At 46.9% G+C, this 18,340-nt stretch overlaps 1 protein-coding gene across 2 annotated transcripts in view; it reads left to right on the plus strand.

Moving 5' to 3' along the window:
- LOC148774387 (uncharacterized) overlaps positions 1 to 15,031 on the plus strand; it is a 47,516-nt gene extending 32,485 nt beyond the window's left edge. For both annotated transcript variants that reach the window (XR_016035813.1, XM_088830234.1), the window contains one exon: positions 14,401 to 15,031. The gene's annotated coding sequence lies outside the window, so the exon portion shown is untranslated. The remainder of the gene's footprint in view (positions 1 to 14,400) is intronic.
- Positions 15,032 to 18,340: the final 3,309 nt, after the last annotated feature.

The following is an 18,340-nucleotide window of genomic DNA, read 5'->3' on the forward strand; positions in this document are numbered from 1 at the left end:
CGAATTCAAAAACTTCCCATTGTCGAATGAGAGTGAATGCGTGAGTAAATGCAGGAACCCCTGGCGTCCCTCTCTCAGTTCAGTTCAGTTCAGTCGCTCAGTCGTGTCCAACCCTTTGCGACCCCATGAATCACAGCACGCCAGGCCTCCCTGTCCATCACCAACTCCTGGAGTTCACTCAAACTCATGTCCATCGAGTCGGTGATGCCATCCAGCCATCTCATTCTCTGTTGTCCCCTTCTCCTCCTGCCCCCAATCCCTCCCAGCATCAGAGTCTTTTCCAGTGAGTCAACTCATCGCATGAGGTGGCCAAAGTATTGGAGTTTCAGCTTTAGCATCAGTCCTTCCAATGAACACCCAGGATTGATCTCCTTTAGAATGGACTGGTTGGATCTCCTTGCAGTCCAAGGGACTCTCAAGAGTCTTCTCCAGCACCACAGTTCAAAAGCATCAATTCTTCAGTACTCAGTTTTCTTCACAGTCCAACTCTCACATCCATACGTGACCACTGGAAAAACCATAGCCTTGACTAGACCGGACCTTTGTTGGCAAAGTAACGTCTCTGCTTTTTAATATACTATCTACAGGTTGGTCATAACTTTCCTTCCAAGGAGTAAGCGTCTTTTAATTTCATGGCTGCAATCAGCATCCGCAGTGATTTTGGAGCCCCAAAAAATAAAGTCGGACACTGTTTCCACTGTTTTCCCATCTATTTCCCATGAAGTGATGGGACCAGATGCCATGATTTTTGTTTTCTGAATGTTGAACTTCAAGCCAACCTTTTCACCCTCCTCTTTCATCAAGAGGCTTTTTAGTTCTTCACTTTCTGTCCCTCTCTCACCCCACCTCAATTCAGCCTCCTAGTCCTGTAGATCCTACCCCCTTAACATGCCTCACGTTCACTCCTTTCCTGCACCCCTCCTCCTGCTACCAGAGCTTGTTCTGGTTTATTAATTCACTCTCACTTACTCACTGAGGACTCAGGGCTGGGTAGCATGTTGGCCCCTGGGGCAGCAGTGGCATACAGTTGTCCTGGTGCCATTGCTTGGGGCTTCCCAGGTACCACTCAGTCAGTTCAGTTGCGTCCAACTCTTCGTGACCCCATGGACTGTAGCATGCCAGGCTTCCCTGTCCATCACCGACTCCTGGAGCTTGCTCAAACTCATGTCCATCGAGTCAGTGATGCCATCCAACCATCTCATCCTCTGTCGTTCCCTTCTCCTCCTGCCTTCATCTTGCCCAGCATCAGGGTCTTTTCCAGTGAGTCAGTTCTTCACATCAGGTGACCAAAGTATTGGAGCTTCAGCTTCAACATCTGTCCTTCCAATGAATATTCAGGACTGATTTCCTTTAGGATTAACTGGTTGGATCTCCTTGCAGTCCAAGGGACTCTCAAGAGTCTTCTCCAACACCACAGTTCAAAAGCATCAATTCTTTAGCACTCAGCTTTCTTTATGGTCCAACTCTTATATCCATACACTACTGGAAAAGCCATAGCTTTGACTAGATGGACCTTTGTCAGCAAAGTAATGTTTCTGCTTTTTAATGTGCTGTCTAGGTTTGTCATAGCTTTTCTTCCAAGGAGCAAGCATCTTTTAATTTCATGGCTGTAGTCACCATCTGCAGTGTTTTTGGAGCCCAAGAAAATAAAATCTGTCACTGTTTCCATTGTTTCCCCATCTATTTGCCTTGAAGTAAATAGATGGGACCGGATGCCATTTTTTGAATGTTGAGTTTTAAGCCTGCCAATTCAAGAGACATAAGAAAACAGTTTGATCCCTGGGTTAAGAAGATCCACTGGAGAAGGAAATGGCAACCCACTCCAGTATCCTTGCCTGGAGAATCCCATGGACAGAGGAGCCTGGTGGGTTACAGTCCATGTGGTCGCAAAGAGTCAGACATGACTGAAGTGACTTAGCACACATGCACGCACACACTGATGAGGCAGCAGTGATTGTAGGGGCTTACCAAGGCACTGTCGGAGGAACTCTTTCTTGGTCTGGAATTCCACTTTCAGAAAATTCCCACTTTTAACAGATGATGCCCTTGCTCTTCACAGTCAATCAGTCTCTGCCCTGTGTCTGGCCACATTTCTGCATGTGGCCTTTTTTCTGGCCTTCCTGCCTCCTCCTTTATACCTAACAACTCGAGTGATTTTTTTTTTTTGGCTGTGCCGTACTACTTGTGGGATCTTAATTCTCTGACCAGGGGTCAAACCCAGGCCCCCTGAAGTGGAAGCATGGAGTCCTAACCACTGGACAGCCAAGGAATTTCCGCGAATGATCTTTTAAACCATAAGTCAGGTCATATTGGTTCCCCAATGTCCTCAGGGTAAATCCAGACTGTGGTGGGGCCTCCAAGACACAAGAGATGTGGCCTAGATGACCTCATCTCCCACCTGTCCTGCCAGCCCTTCCTGCTCTGTTTCCACCACATCAGCCTCCCTGAGGATCCCTGGATATGCTCCATCCTCTCTGGCCTTGGCCTCCTCTCCCAGTTCCCTTCTCCGTGGATGCTCCTCTCCCTTATTCACTTGAAAAACAGTTCAAATGTCACCTCCTCCCAGAAACCTGTGTCCTCTGGCTTCCCACTCACCCCTTCTGAGGACCCATCACTACCTATTGTCCTTGTCTATGACCAGTCCTGGTTCCCTGCCCTTTTCCCACAAGGCCCAAGGATGGATGGGGCTACCTCTGGCAGACAGGACCCCCGAGGCTTCACCTGGCCCTCTCCCACTCTGTTCAGGGGTCCTGAGGGAGGGACAGCATCTGAGAATCAGGGGGTGCTAGAGGCCTCTCTCCAGTAACCAGTGGGCCAGTGGAGGAAGGACTAAGCTGAAACCCATTTCACAGAGGCCTTTTTCTGTGGTCAGAGGAAGGGGTGGAGTCTGAGCTTCAACTCAGCTCACTGAATCCTAATCTGTTCAGCTCTGAATCGGGCTCATTCCCTGGATAGTGCTCTCCTGGCACTGGCTGGGAGCTAGGTCAGAGCCCCGCATCGTCGTCTTCATTCCTGGAGGGATGGGCTCTGCTCTGAGAAAAAAATCCCTCCAATAGATCGCAGAGGGTGGTGAGAACCATAGTGAATCCCAGTTCCTCACATATGGCACAGCTAGTTCCACTTTTGAAAGAAATGCAGTTCGAGTCCCACAACCCAGAAAAATGGAAGCTTCCCTCACCCTGCCCCACCCCCACCATGGCTGTGAGGGGACAGAATAAAAAGCCTGCCCCCCAAGGTGCCTGTGGTCACACACCTCAGTACACGTTCATTCATTCATTCACCAGATACTCACTCAGGAGGCTTTTGTGGAACCCGGTGTGTGCTTGGCCCCAGGGGTACCAGAGTGAGGGGACAGGCCCCCCAGTCCCTGAGCTCGGAGGCTCACTGTCAATGAGGACAGATCATCCCTGAGTCTCCACACCTCTTACGTCACCAATGTGAGTGATTGTGACTGTGTCTGTGTGCACATCGGTCTATGTGGGAGGATGTGTGTGTGCTGGTTAGGGACAGGGCAAGTTGGGAGTTGGGGCTCCTTCGGCAGGCACGCAATGGGCAGGTTTTCAGAGGAGTGTCTGGGGAGAGAGCACAGCAGAGTTTCAGGTGCAGTAGGGAGAAGCAGCCTCCTTTGCTGGCAGGAAGCAGAAAGTGTGGTGGAATTGTGTGTGCTGGGAATGTGGGCACCTGGTGACGGGCTTTGGGCACTAGCTAAAGAGTATGGAGGGTGACAGAGAGCCTGGGCTTTAAGCTGGGGAATTCTGTGGTCGTGCCTTTGGTTTGCAAAGGTCACTCAGGCAGTGCTTACGGGGGACAGGTAGAGGCAGCAAGGTGGCTGCTATCATTCCCCTGCTAAAGTCACAGTGGCCTGGGCCAGAATGGGGGCAGCAGCAGCAGAGATAGAGACTCAGGAGGTAGAATGGAGGACTGGGGGCTGATGGGATGTGAGGTCTAGAGAGGCCAGCATTCTAGGTCATGCCAGAGTTTGGGGTCTGGGTGATGGGTGGATGATGGTATTTTTCAATGATGTGGAGAGGCCTGGAGGGGCACGTTATGGGAAGGTGATATGGTCAGTTGGGCAGGTGGCCTCTGAGGGGCCTGGGGACTAGCCATGCAGGAGGAGATAGCCAGAAGGCAGTTGGACACATGCATAAAGGAAAGAAGGATCAAGGCTAGAGACAGTTCAGAGGTGATGATGGTCAACTGGTTTACCAAGAAGTCAACTGAAATCAGGAGCAGGGCACCATGCTCTGCTAAGGCACTTCAGTGAGTGGTGGGGGCAGTCGTAGGCTTGAAAGGGGGTAAATCTTGGGCTGTAGGTATGCCTGTTCCTACCACCAACTCCATTCACCTTCAATCCCAGCCTGGACCACCTCCAATCACAGTTACTGCCCACTGTGTGTGTCTGAGAGTTGGGCATAATAGGGAGAGAGGGTTTTGTATCTCTGAATAGGGAAAAGTGCTCAACACAGTAGTCACAGAGGGCTGGGGTAAGGCACCAGAAAAGCCACCTGTTCTCCAGTAGCAGGAGCCTCCTTGGCTCAAACCTGCATCCACTGCCCCCAAAAGCCATCAGGAGTTTCATCCCTGTGTCAGCAGTGGCCATCATCTCTGGGCATAATTTCACCCGACTTTATTTTCTTCTTTGTATTTACTTATTCAAAGAATGGTTTGCAATAAACATGTCATTGTTTTCAAAGACACCATGGCCACTTCCGCCATGCATTCAGGCATTTCCAGGCCCGTCGCTATACCAGGTGGGGATAAGCGTCTCCTCCAGGCACATTAGGTGACTTCCCTGGGTTCTCCCTCCCAGGTGGTGCCATCTCTGCCACTGTTCCAGCTGAGCCAGCTCTGGCCTCCAGGGGGACCTGTGAGCAGGGCCTTGGTGGGGTGGGGTGGGGTGACTGTGTCCCTCAGGCTGGGCAAGGCGCTCTTCCTTCCTTCCTGAGACTCCCTTCTCCTAAGGGACAAGTGGGAGGGATGACAATGCCTCTCCCAGATCATGGGATGAGTTGTTCCCCTGGGACCCTTTCCGGCCAGGCCTCCTAGCATAGGCTACAGTGTGTGGGGCGTAGTTTATTTCTGAGTTCCTACTGCTGGAACTGTTCTGACAGAGATTTGGAGGGTATCGAGGTGGGCAAATACCCACGGCAACACCCACAACACGTGGGATGACGATCTGGAGGCCAACCGTCTTCATCAAACCAACCCCTGACCTGCCCTAGCCAAGCCCAAGACATACCTTGTTGGTCTTTGGCGCCACTGTGTGGGAAGTCTCCATACTGCAGTAACAAACAGGCTTCACAGCCAAGCTCCAGGGAGTGCCCACTTATCCTGTTACATTTTTGTGGAAGGCTGTGCGCAGTGGAGTGTGCAGTGCACAAGTTCTTCAGCCCTATGCAGCGGTCTTGCTCACATTCAGACCTGATTACATATCATGGTCACTGGGGAAGCCCACTACCACAATTAAACCCCCCTTCACTGCTCGAGCCTCGTTGTGAAAAGGTCCCTGACCTTCAGCTTCTCAATCCTCTCAGCCTTTGACTTGACTGGTGCTGATCATGGATGACCCGTCCCTCTTTTCTGAAACTTCTCTGGCTGCTGTGACTGCTCCTCTTGGGTTTCTAGCTGCTGCTCTGGCTACATCTCTTGATGCCCCACAATGGGATTCACAGGGTGCCGGCCCCCCTCCTCTCATCCTTGATTCTTTCCCCCAGCCCATCCTGACAACATCCAGGCCTTTGCTTCTGTTCCGCAGTGATGCCGTGAGCCTTTGCTCCCCAGCTCTTGTGCTGTTTCCCCACTTAAGATGACCCTTGGGCATCCCAAACTCACTGTGTAAAGTCGACCCCATCTCTTCCCCTCAAAACTGCTCTCCCTCCCAGGTTCTCAGGTTAGTCTGGGGGGGTTGCCTTTCCTCTGACACCTCTTCGGCCATTAGGTCTGCCCCATCCTCCCTGCCCCTTGGCCAAGGCACCACCTGCGGTCCTTTCCTTGGTTTCGCCCAGCCTGGTCCATTCCCCACAGAGCCGCTGGATGGCTCCGGCGTTTTCAGGCGCTGCCCCTTCTCACGTCCCTGCTGGTCTTTACTCTGGCCAGTTCCTCCTCGTGAGGTCCCTGCTCCAGCTCCAGCCAGACTGAACCTCTTTGTTCCCTGAACACATCCTGGTTTCCTATGTCCCCGTGTCCTCGCACAAGCTGTTCTAGCATCTTTTTTCTCTTTCCTTCACCTGGTGCCTCCTGTCCACCCTTCAGGTCTCAGCTCAGACACTACTTCCTCTGAATCCCAGGCCAGGTGAGCAACCTCTTCTTTGCTCTCACAATGCCCTGTGCTTCTCCCGCCACAGCCCTTGTCTGTTTCCTCTCCCCAAAGGGCCACCTGCTCCTCTCCAGGGATCTGACACCAAGGCTGGTTCTAGATCAGGTCACCAGACTCTGTGCCAGTTCCCACACTCAGAGGCCCTAGATCTCCAAAGTCATCAAGCTGCAGAGAGAGCAAGGCCAGGCCTGAGGCCAGTTAATCTGTGACCAGGCTGGGATGGGAACCACGATGCTTACCTTCCCTCCCAGGATTGCCCTGCTTCCCGAGATGTCATTGCTGAATTGAGTCAGGATTCTGGAGGGCCCGAAGGACTCTGACCAGCAGAGAGTTGGCAAGTCTCTGGCCTGGGGGGAAGGCGGCCATCAGCCCAGGCTCTTTGGAAGCCCAGAGAGCTGGCGAAGGCTATCCCAGGAGGCAGACTGGTGTGAGGGGGACTCCGGGCCAGCACATCTGATAAAAGTGTCTAACAAGACTCCTTTCTCCCACAGAGCTGTGCAGTGGGAGTGTGGCCTGGATGTCATACAGGGAGGGCCTGAGGGTGGTGGTGGCAGCTGTGTGGGCCCCTGGGTTAATTATTAATATCCCCAGAGTCACATGGAAGAGAATGTGCTGAGGGAGGACCTCCCCCACCTGGCCTCAGCTTCTTGGGGCCAGAATCTTTCCAGGACTCATCCGGCTCCCCACCAGGCTGGAGTCTGAAGATCAGCTCGGTCTTCCCTAAGGCCTCAGTTCTCTCATCCCACTCTCGCCAGCAAGGGATTCCCAACTCTTCCCTGAGATTTTCTGTGGGTTCTCATCTCTGGGCCTTCGCTCTTGCTGTGCCCTCTGCCTGCTCCGTGGCTGGGCCCAGCTCACTTCCTCAGGGAGCTCAGTAAACACTGGTGAATTGAATCGCTCAAAAAATAAACAAAGTGTCAAATATACTGGCTGGCACTTAGGAGATGTACCTCCCTAAATTGGCTAAGCAAACAAATAATCCGAAAAGAGAAAGGATCCACCCAGCATTTTCTTGTGCTTCTGTTCCCCAAACTGCTCTCCATTCATTTCTTCCAAGGAGTCCTGCTCTCTCTGATCCAGGCCTCTGCCTGAAATTTAGACTGACTTTCAATGTGTCTGAACAGTCCTATTCTATGTGTCAAGAAGCCTTTGAGGCTCAGCACAGTGGCTCACACCTTGAATCTTCCTCCTGTCGCCTGGCACAAGTGCGATGACTTGCTCAGTGGCTGTCAGTTCTGTTGGATTAGGACTGGCTGCGGGGCCTTGGAACACTGGGGGATTTTCTCCCTCTCTAAAGCTGCCTGGATAATTTGCCCAGTTGGTTTCATCAGTCATTCTAAATTGCCCCAATGCACAGGCTCTCACTTGAGCCCTGTCTGGCCCCTTGCTATTTCTCAAGTCTTTCTCACTGTCTCACTGTTGTTTTTCTCCAGTTCCCACAACAGCATAGAGACTTGACAGCTTCACACTGAAGCTGAAAACCTTCTCCAAGTCTCCTCCTTGCTTGTTTCCTGGAGTCTGTCTTCCATCTCTCTTGGCTTATAAAGCCAGTGACTCATTTACTGAGCCAGGAGTCTCCACCGGGCTTTTTTTCTTGTAGGAAATGTGAAAGGAGCAGGTGACACCATCCTTACTGCCCACCCTCTCTTGGCCCTGGCTTTAAAAATCTAAACCCCCAGATATGTTGTATCATGAGCAGTGGTGGAATTGCTGGTTTTCCCCTTGACATAGGCAGCCCTCCTTAAACCAGGGCCCTTGTATCCCCAGTGGCTCACCTAAAGGCATTTTCAGATCCCCAAACTCCAAACTCCACAAGGGCACAGAATCACCTCTGTTTCCTTGCCAAGCTTTCACATAATTACAACCTCTGGCTCTCCCTGGAAATCTAGAAAACTACAGAAATATATCTAGTGCCCTTTCAAGATGCCAAGCCTTCTCATCCTTATTAGGCACTAGAAATCATACACATGCATAATTTCTAATTTGTGATAGAAATTTTCAAATGAAAATGATAGGGTTGCTCATCAGCTGTCCCTGGCAGGAATTTTCAGACTGAACTGGCAGAATCATACAGACATCACCCACACTCACCCAGGTGACCTGGGAGTATGTGGGTGCCTGTCTGTGTGAATTCTGAGAGACTCTGTGGCAGCGGGGTGGGAGGTGCGATGGGATTTTAGGGACTGTTGATGCAACTGTTTGGATGCGGGTTAAATGAAGAGTGTGCAAAAACCTTAGTGGGTGTTTGAAAGCCTAGGTATGTGTTTGTATTAAGTTCCTGAGGGTCAAAGGCACCGCTTGAATAAAAAATGCTTTGCATTTTTTCACTGTTTTCATTTCAGTGAAGCAAAACAGAGGGATGGCTCATGGATAGTGAGTTAATCAGGCTTAAATAAAGTCTGAAGAACAATGCTGGAGGAGTCCAATAACTCTTACCATCATCATCATCATAGTCATCATCAACAACATTGGGTAACAACAGTCATCATTTTTGAGGACCTAACAAGTAGCATTCTGTTGTGCGTACACACACACACACAGGTATCATGGCACATACAGATCAAGGCAGTTTTACCTTCTATGGGTCCTCTATTCTGCACTTGTCTTGTATCCTTTTACCCAGGACCTGTTTTGTGGGATTCAGTGCAAAATAGAAGTGCAGAGCACCTTGCTCAGAACAATTATGAATTTCAAGATGGTGACAGCAGAGCATTAAACAACTGCGGGACCTTTTTGAGCAGGCTGTGACAAAACAGCTCTCAGGCCCATGAAGCAGCTCTTGCTTTCACCTCTGGCTACGTGCACTGCTCAAAATTTTCTCCACTGGGGAGACTTCCTATCACAGCTGGGGGTGTAATGGAAGAGTAGTTCATTTTCAGTTTATCTCCTTCATACCAAGATAATGTGTCCTTGAACCAAGTTTGGGGCTTCTCCCCTTCTGTTAGCCCTTTTCTGGATATCCCACATAATGTATGGGTGTGAGACGACGCAAGAGGCACCAGGGCAACAGTGTCAGGCAACACTGGTGTTTGAGCCATCTGTTTATAGAGATTAGTTATACTATTTGGATCTGCCTAAGCTTGATCTGGGATATACAACATCTAAATAATGATGGACTGGATGCCTAGCCTGACCAACCTAATGATTCTGTGGGCCTGCCAGCACCCAGTTCATGACAGGCAGTTCTAGCCACATGGTCACATGACCACCCACAGTCACGAACTCAGTCAATTCCAAGGTCAGCAAATACTCTTCTAATGTTGTTGGGGCTTGCCCAAGGCTCCCAACAGCATCTTCCTCTACGATGGACTCTACCTGATTGTTTGACGCAAGTGGCAGGACTGCTCATACTGTAGCCTTGGACCTGCTGCAGAGTTCGTTCCAGTTCCAAAAATCACTCAAAGGGACTTCCCTGGTGGACTAGTGGCTAAGACTCCATGCTCTCAATGCAGGGGACCCAGCTTTGATCCCAGGTCAGGGAACTGGACCCCACATGCCACAACTAAGACCTGGCATGGTCAAATAAATGAATGTTTAAAAGTAAATAAATATATAAAATTTAAAAAAATCACTCAAAATTAGCACATCATCTGATAAATGATTGGAATAGAGTGCCAAAAATGGTGTATTCTTCCTCCACAATCCAAACAGGAACAGAGGCATAAAAACATAGGAAAACCAGAAAGCAAGTAGTAAAATCCTGGAACTAAGTCAACCATATCAATAATGTGTGTAAGGATTAGATGTAAATGTACTAAAAGACCAATTAAAGGGCAGAGATCCTCCAGTGAACAGAAAAGAACCAACTATTAATATATGCTGTTTATAATTATGCTCACTTTAAATATAAAGACACAAATCAGGTGAAAGTAAAGAATGGATAAAGATATGCTAAGCTGGCAGTGAGCCTAGGAAAGCTGTGGTGGTGGTAATGCTATCAGACATGGTGGACTTTAAGGGATGAGTGTTACCCAAGCTACACAGGGAACTCCCTATGGACACAATCATAATAATCACACAAACATGTGTGTGTGTGTGTGTGTGTGCACAGCAACAGAGCTTCGAAACATTTGAAGAAAAAAAATGACCAAAACAGGGAAGGACTAGGCTAATCTATAACAATCATTGAAGCTTTTTACACCCCACACCATCGGAGGACAGAATAGCTCTGGACTAAATAATAAGGAAACACACAGAAGAGCAGAAGAACATTGTCAACCACCCTGACTGGAAGCGACATTTATAAGCACGAAACTCAACAGCTGCAGCAGTCACTTTCTTTTCCAGCAAACGTGCTACCTTCACCATGATAGACCATATGTTCACCCACCAAACGATATTCATAAAATTCAAAGAATGTGCCAAGTATGCCCTCTGCCCACAGTGGAAGGAAATGAAAATAAATGACAATGAGATACATGGAAAAATCTCAAATATTTGGAAATCATACAACACACATAAAGAATCCATAGGTCAGAGACATATTAAGGGAAATTAGAAAATATTCTGAATGAAGTGATATAAAACCTAAACATAACAAAACTTGTGGGATATCCTGGGGCAGTGGTGAAGGGAAATTTATGGCTTAAAACACATTGTAGAAAAAAAATACAAAGTGGGGAGATTAGTCCACCAGTGTTCTCATGGCTTCGTGGTAACAATGCAGAGGAGGAGCACTGCAGGGCAAGAGACTCCTTTCTCTTGGTTTTCCTGCCTACATGCTCCCACCCCCTCACACAGTAGCCTGCAATCTCTAAAATACAAAACTACTGTGTCTCTCCCTTGCTCTAAACCCACCCACCCCTCCCCACTGCTTCAGGGTGAAACTCAAAACGGACCTCAGCAAGATCATCTTTTCTGACTTTGCTCCTACTCACCTTTATCTCTCATGCCTCTGGGTGTTGTTTGCCTGTATGCTACATCTGGCTTTCTGAACTGTCCCTTGAAATCAGGAGTGTTTTTTTCCTCCTTTCCTTTTCCCCTAAAACTAGGGTTGCCAGATAAAATACAGGACTCCCAGTTAAACCTGAATTTCAAATAAATAATGAACAACCTTTCAGTATAAGAATGTCCCCAATATTGCATGGGGCGCGCGCGCGCACACACACACACACACACTAAAAAACGATTCGCTGTTTATATGAAATTCAAATTTAACTGGATGCTAAATTTTTATTTTTTTATTTGTCAAATCTGGCGACCTTAGCCAGAACAGGTACATGGTACTCCATCTGCCCTTTCTCTGCTTCTCTGCATGGGTGACTCCTTTTCCAGAGTCAGGTCTCAGCTTAGAAATAACACGCCCGCCCCCACCCCCGCCCCCTCCCCCTGAAAGACGGTTCTCCCTCCCCCTTTCTCAGGCTGAGGCTACAGTCATCTCATTTCTGTGCCTGAGCTGTGCCCACCAGGCAGGGTAGGTCCACCTCATTCACTGATAACTCCTCACCCTCTGGTACAGTGCCCAGTACTTGGTGGCCACTCAACAGATACTTGTTGAAGGAACAAGCACTGACCTAGGACCCAGCTGTGGGGATAGCGAGCTGGCCCCTTCTGCCCCCTCCGCCCTCAGTAGGGGATGCATCAGTTACCTATCACTGCAAACAAACCACTCCTGACATTAATAACTTAAAAACAACCCAAGCATGTAGTTTGCTCACAAATCTACAAAATGAGCCGAAATCAGTGGGGACAGTTCATCTCTGCATCCTGCACCCCCTCCTCCCAACACGCACACAGCTGGGGCAGGAGAATCCATGTTCAAGATTGTCACTCACAGGGCCTTCAAGTGGGTGCTCTATGCTGCTCCCCTCCACATGTGCCTCTCCATGGGGTGGCCTGGGTTTCCTTACAGCATGGCAGCTGGATTCCAGTAGCAACATCTCAGAGGAGATAGAAGAGGGCAGATGCTAGTTTTCTAAGGCCTAGATCTGGAAACTAATACAGTGTCATTTCCACTATATTCTATCGGTTAAGTAGCTGTGGAGTCCATATTCAAGGAGGTCATAGACCCCCATCTCTAAATGGAACAATGCTAAAGAATTTCAAGACTGGTGTTTTAAAGTGACCATAGAAGAAACATTCACTACCAAGGAACTGACAGAGCCCAGCCTCAGCACCAGGCTGAGTGTGTAACAGGTCACAGGATGCTATTCTTTCCATGGATGAGTGTGCAGCCCAGACAGGTCAGGATGTTCAAGCAATCTGGGAGGGAGACTGGGCAGGAAGGATGGAGGGAGGGAGCAAGAGTGTGAGAGAGATAAGGAAAGAGTCCTCCCTCAGAGGATGGAACATGAAGCAGCTCACCCAATGCAGGCACTCATGAGACCGATACCTGAAAGAAGGCTGTGCAGCTGCCACCTGTCAGGGCTCCCTTGGGATGTTGTAAACAAAAAATTCCAAGTTGAATTCTCTTTTTTTTTAAATCAGTCAATAGAAAGTTGACAGAATAGTCAAATGAACAACACATACACCTGTCACCTAGTGTCGTCAATGGTTAACATTTTACTGCATTTGCAATTTGACAGTAAGTTACAAATAAGGCATTTCCCTCCCCAGTCCTTTGGCCTGCATTCCCTCCTGCCCCGCCCCCACCCCCTCCAGCAGTGTACTCTCTGCACCAGGGGTTTCAGCCAGGGGTGATTCTGTCCCCCAGGGGATAGCTGACAAAGTCAAACGGAGACTTTTTTTTGGCTGTTGGCTGTCCCATGTGGCATGTGGGATGCGGGATCTTAGTCCCCCAACCAGGGATTGAACCTGTGCCCCCTGCACTGAGTCAGAGTCTTAAATACTGGACCAGAGACATTTTTTAATTTACATTTTTTTTAACTAAGAAAAAATTCATGTAACTTAAAATTAACCATTTTAAAGTATTTCTCATGATGAGAGGCAACCTTCTTCCTGTGTGCTCAGTTGTGTCTGATCTTTGTGACCCCCTGAACTGTAGGCCCACCAGGTTCCTCTGTCCATGGAATTTCCAAGGCAAGAACACTGGAGTAGGTTGCCATTTCCTCCTCTGAAATATTCCCGACCCAGGGATCGAACCCAAGTTTCCTGCACTGGCAGCCAGATTGTTCATCACTGCACCACCGGGAAAATTTTATTCCTAGCTCATCCTAACACATCTCTGACTTTTCAGCTTGTTGCACCTGAATGGGTTTGGTGCTCCTGACACCTAGTGGGCAGGGACCAGAAATGCTGCTATACTCCCAGAAGAGACAATTATTTGGCCCCAAAATGTTGAGGCTGAGAGAGCCCCTCTACACCATCAGAGCACCACCATTACATTTAAGGAAATCAACAGCCATTCAGTCACTGGTCTCAAGAATGTTCCTTGTACCATTTTTATCTCAGCTCAGGAGGCAAGGTTTACATATTTGGTGGTCAGGTCTGTTTAATCTCTTTTAATATAGAAGAGTATTCTCTGCCCCACACTTGGCCTTTTTGTCTGATTACTTTTTGTAAGAGTCAAAGCCAGTTTTAGCACTGGATATAGTATTCTGGATTTACCTGAGTGCTTCCTCAAGATCAGATTCGTGGTAAACCATGCTGTTAAGAATACTAGTTTGATGATTACTGCATCACATCAGGGGGCTCATAAGATGAGGCTGCTATGCTATTCATGATACTGAAATAGGGTGATAATGTAGCTCACAAGATAGAAGGTGCTGCCCTCAACACCCCACCCACCCAAACATGGTGTCCAGGCAGCCACCCTAGTTGGCTTAACATTTCTGAAGAGCAGGGATGGCCTGGGGAGGCTGACTCTCACCCAATAGGGAATCCTCAGGCCCTCCTCCCTTCTCCCCTTGACAAGGGGAAGGCCCTGAGAGCCAGCAGTTCCCCTTGATGACCCGAGGGAGCAGGCCCCAGCTGAGTTCACTGAGAGGCCTTAGTTCCCAGGAAGAAGAAAACTGAAGAGTAGGCATGAGCTGAATCCCTCGAGGCTGGAGGCAGGAAGCTGAGGGTATGGCTCAGAGGAGGCCAGGAGGTTGTGAAGCTGGAAACTCCAGGGCCCATTAGCATTCCTGTGATGAACAACTGTGCAAAAGCTGTACTGAGGTTACTCTCTACCTTCTTCCTTTCAGGATGCAGAGTTCACATACCGCAACTAAAGATCCCACATGCTCCAATGAAGACTGAAGATTCTGCATGCCAGAACTAAGACCTCGTGAAGCCAAATAAATAAATAAAATGACCCATTAAAAAAAATAAAAGGCACTGTGTCAGCATTCAACTGAAACCAGCCCCATTTCTGGAGTGTGCAGTTACATAAGCCAATACATTATGTTTATAACTTAAGACAGTCTGAACCAAGTTTTCTGTTCATTACAACTGCTGTCATCTCGTTAATATCATTTTTTTACACTGTAAAAAAAAATTCAGTGACAACCAGGAAAATACTGATTTTCTTCACATTCGTATGGATTTTAGGAAATTATCTTTTCCTCAGAAGAAATAAGCTATAGACAAAACTAGAAGTAGAACCACACTGTAAAATCTGCAAATGCCAGAAGTCTACAACTTGAAGATTTCCCCAGGGACAGGGAAGAAAACAAGTGTCACAAGAAGTGACACAAACACACGTAAGGACAACAAGCTGGGGAAAGTTTTCAGCACTGACCCACACACTAGGTACCCTTTTTCTCCTGGCACCCACTGCCACCACCTCCATGGGGTGATTTCTGGTCTAAGGTGTAAAGAACTCTTCAAACAACACAGGCTGCTTTGAGGAAAGGTGCAATGAGAGAGGTTCAAGTATGAGTAAGAATCATGCCAAAGTCCAAAGTGTGGGAAGAACCACAGCGAAAAGGAAACCCGTGTGACTACCACCCAGACAGAAAACATTCCCAGCGCTGCAGAATTCTTCCTAGTTTCCCTCGCTCAGTCCATAATGCCCCAAGTTAACCACTATAGAGCTGTATCACCATTTATTATAGTTTATGGTTTTGAATGACTGTTAAGTAGAATCATACCATATTCACTCTTCTGTGGCTGACACCTTTTATTCAGCCTTATGTATGTGATATTCATCCGTGTTGTGTACAGCAGTTCATTCACTTTTATTGCTGTGTAGTTTTCAGATGTATGAATACACCATTATTTATCAATTTTCCTGTTGATAGATATTTGGATTGTTCTTTGTTTTTAATCTATTGTGAATAAAGTTGCTAAGAACACTGCATATACATATCTTCTAGTAAACATTACACTTATTTCTCCTGGGCTTGTGTCAAACAGTAAACCTGATAGGTGGATGGTCAGGTGTAGTAAACACCACAGTTTTTTTTTTTTCATATTCTCTGCCCAGCATTAAGTGAAGATAACCTTATGGAGGTAAGGACAGAAATGGTATGGACCGAACAGAGACAGAATATATTAAGAAGAGGTGGTAAGAATACACAGAACTATACAAAAAAGTTCTTTATGACCCAGATATAATCACAATGGTGTGATCACTCACCTAGAGCCACATCCTGGAACGCGAAGTCAAGTGAGTCTTAGGAAGCATCACTACAAACAAAGTTAGTGTAGGTGATGGAATTTCAGTTGAGCTATTTCAAATCCTAAAAGATGATGCTTTGAAAGTGCTGCACTCAATATACCAGCAAATTTGGAAAACTCGGCAGTGGCCACAGGACTGGAAAAGGTCAGTTTGCATTCCAATCCCAAAGAAAGGCAGTTCAAACTACTGCACAATTGCACTCATCTCACATGCTAGCAAAGTAATGCTCAAAATTCTCCAATCCAGGCTTTAATAGTATGTGAGCTGTGAACTTAAAGATGTTCAAGCTGGATTTAGAAAAGGCAGAGGAACCAGAGATAAAATTGCCAACATCCACTGGATCATGGAAAAAGCAAGAGAGTTCCAGAAAAACATCTACTTCTGCTTTATTGACTACACCAAAGCCTTTGACTGTGTGGATCACAACAAACTGGAAAATTCTGAAAGAGATGGGAATATCAGACCACCTGACCTGCCTCCTGAGAAATCTGTATGCAGGTCAAGAAGCAACCGGACATGGTTCCAGTTTAGAACTGGACATGGAACAGACTGGTTCCAAATTGGGAAATGAGTACATCAAGGCTGTATACTGTCACCCTACTTATTTAACTTATATGTAGAGTACATCATGAGAAATGCCAGGCTGGATGAAGCACAAGCTGGAATCAATATTGCCAGGAGAAATATCAGTAACCTCAGATACACAGATGACACCACCCTTATGGCAGAAAGCAAAGAACTAAAGAGCCTCTTGATGAAAGTCAAAGAGGAGAGTCAAAAAGTTGGCTTAAAGTTCAACATTCAGAAAACTAAGATCATGGCATCTGATCCCATCACTTCATGGCAAATAGATGGGGAAACAATGGAAACAGTGAGAGACTATTTTTTTGGGCTCCAAAATCACTGCAGATGGTGACGCAGCCATGAAATTTGCTTCTTGGAAGAAAAGCTATGACCAACCTAGATAGCATATTAAAAAGCAGAGATATTACTTTGCCAACAAAGGTCCATCTAGTCAAAACTATGGTTTTTCCAGTAGTCATGGATGGATGTGAGAACTGGGGACTATAAAGAAAGCTGAGCACTGAAGAATTGATGCTTCTGAACTGTGGTGTTGGAGAAGACTCTTGACAGGAGTCCTTTGGACTGCAAGGAGATCAAACCAGTCCATTCTACAGGAAATCAGTCCTGAATATTTATCGGAAGGACTGATGCTGAAGCTGAGGTTCCAATACTTTGGTCACCTGAAGTGAAGAAGTGACTCCTTGGAAAAGATCCTGTTGCTGGGCAAGATTGAAGGCGGGAGGAGAAAGGGACGACAAAGGATGAGATGGTTGGATGGCATCACCAACCAGATGGACATGATTTTGAGTAGACTCCAGGAGTTGGTGATGGACAGGGAAGTCCATGGGATCACAGAGTCAGACACGACTGAGAGACTGAACTGAACTGAACCTTACGGAGAAGAGATTACTGATATTGTGGCTTTCACAATTTTTTCTAAAGGGTGCAGGCAGAAAAGTAATTCATATGCGACCTTACAAATATTAAATCCTATTAAGTCAAACAAATGCCATTAAATATGAAACAAAATAGTGACCCTATTTCACAATATAGTTTATGGTTAACAAATTTAATATAGAATTTTAAACTACCAATTTAGCTCAATTAAAAGGTATAATTTCATCAATCCTGATTAAATAAAAGCATGTTCAGTATCCTCTCCCTCTGAGATTTTTAAATAGAACAGTTGAGAAAGTTTGGTGTTGGGAGTTATGGTTGCCCAACAGAGATATTGGGACTCCCCAGGTGGTTCAGTGGTAAAGAATCTGCCTGCCAATGCAGGAGACACAAGAGAGGCAGGTTCAACCCCTGGTTCAGGAAGATTCCCTAGAGGAGGGCATGGCAACCTGTTTCAGTATTCTTGCCTGGAAACTTCCAAGGACAGAGCGGCCTGGTGGGCTATAGTCCATGGGGTTGCAAAGAGTTGGACACCACTGAGCGCATACACAAAAAACAGTGATTATGCTGATTCCTTCTGATTTAAGTTATTAAGATCACCACTAACCAAAGTGCATTAACTGAAAGGTTGCACATACAGTGAATTCTAATGGTATCCTGTAAACATATACATGTATATAGTAGTATTTAACATAGACAAGCAATACTGGCTAGAAGAATTAGTACCCATGCATGGCTCACTAAGCATTCCTAGTAGCTACCTCCATGATCAGAAAACTCAACTTGTAACCTGTAATAACATATTTGTCAAGAATTCAGTACTTGTCTCAGGAAGTTTATATTCCCATAGGTAGGGAGTAGATTTTTAAAAATTAAACTATATTTGATTTACAATGCTATATTCGTTTCAGGTGTACAACATAATGATTCAATATTTTTATAGATTAGACTACATTTAAAGTTATTATAAAATATTGGCTATATTCCCTGTGCTATATGACAGTTTTCTTATTTACCTCTTACCAGTTCTAGTTATTTAATATCCTTGCCAATGCTTGGTA

Source organism: Moschus berezovskii, chromosome 22 (assembly GCF_049115385.1).
Source record: "Moschus berezovskii isolate FMDL1 chromosome 22, NW_MosBer_1.0, whole genome shotgun sequence".
Lineage (NCBI taxonomy): Eukaryota > Metazoa > Chordata > Mammalia > Artiodactyla > Moschidae > Moschus > Moschus berezovskii.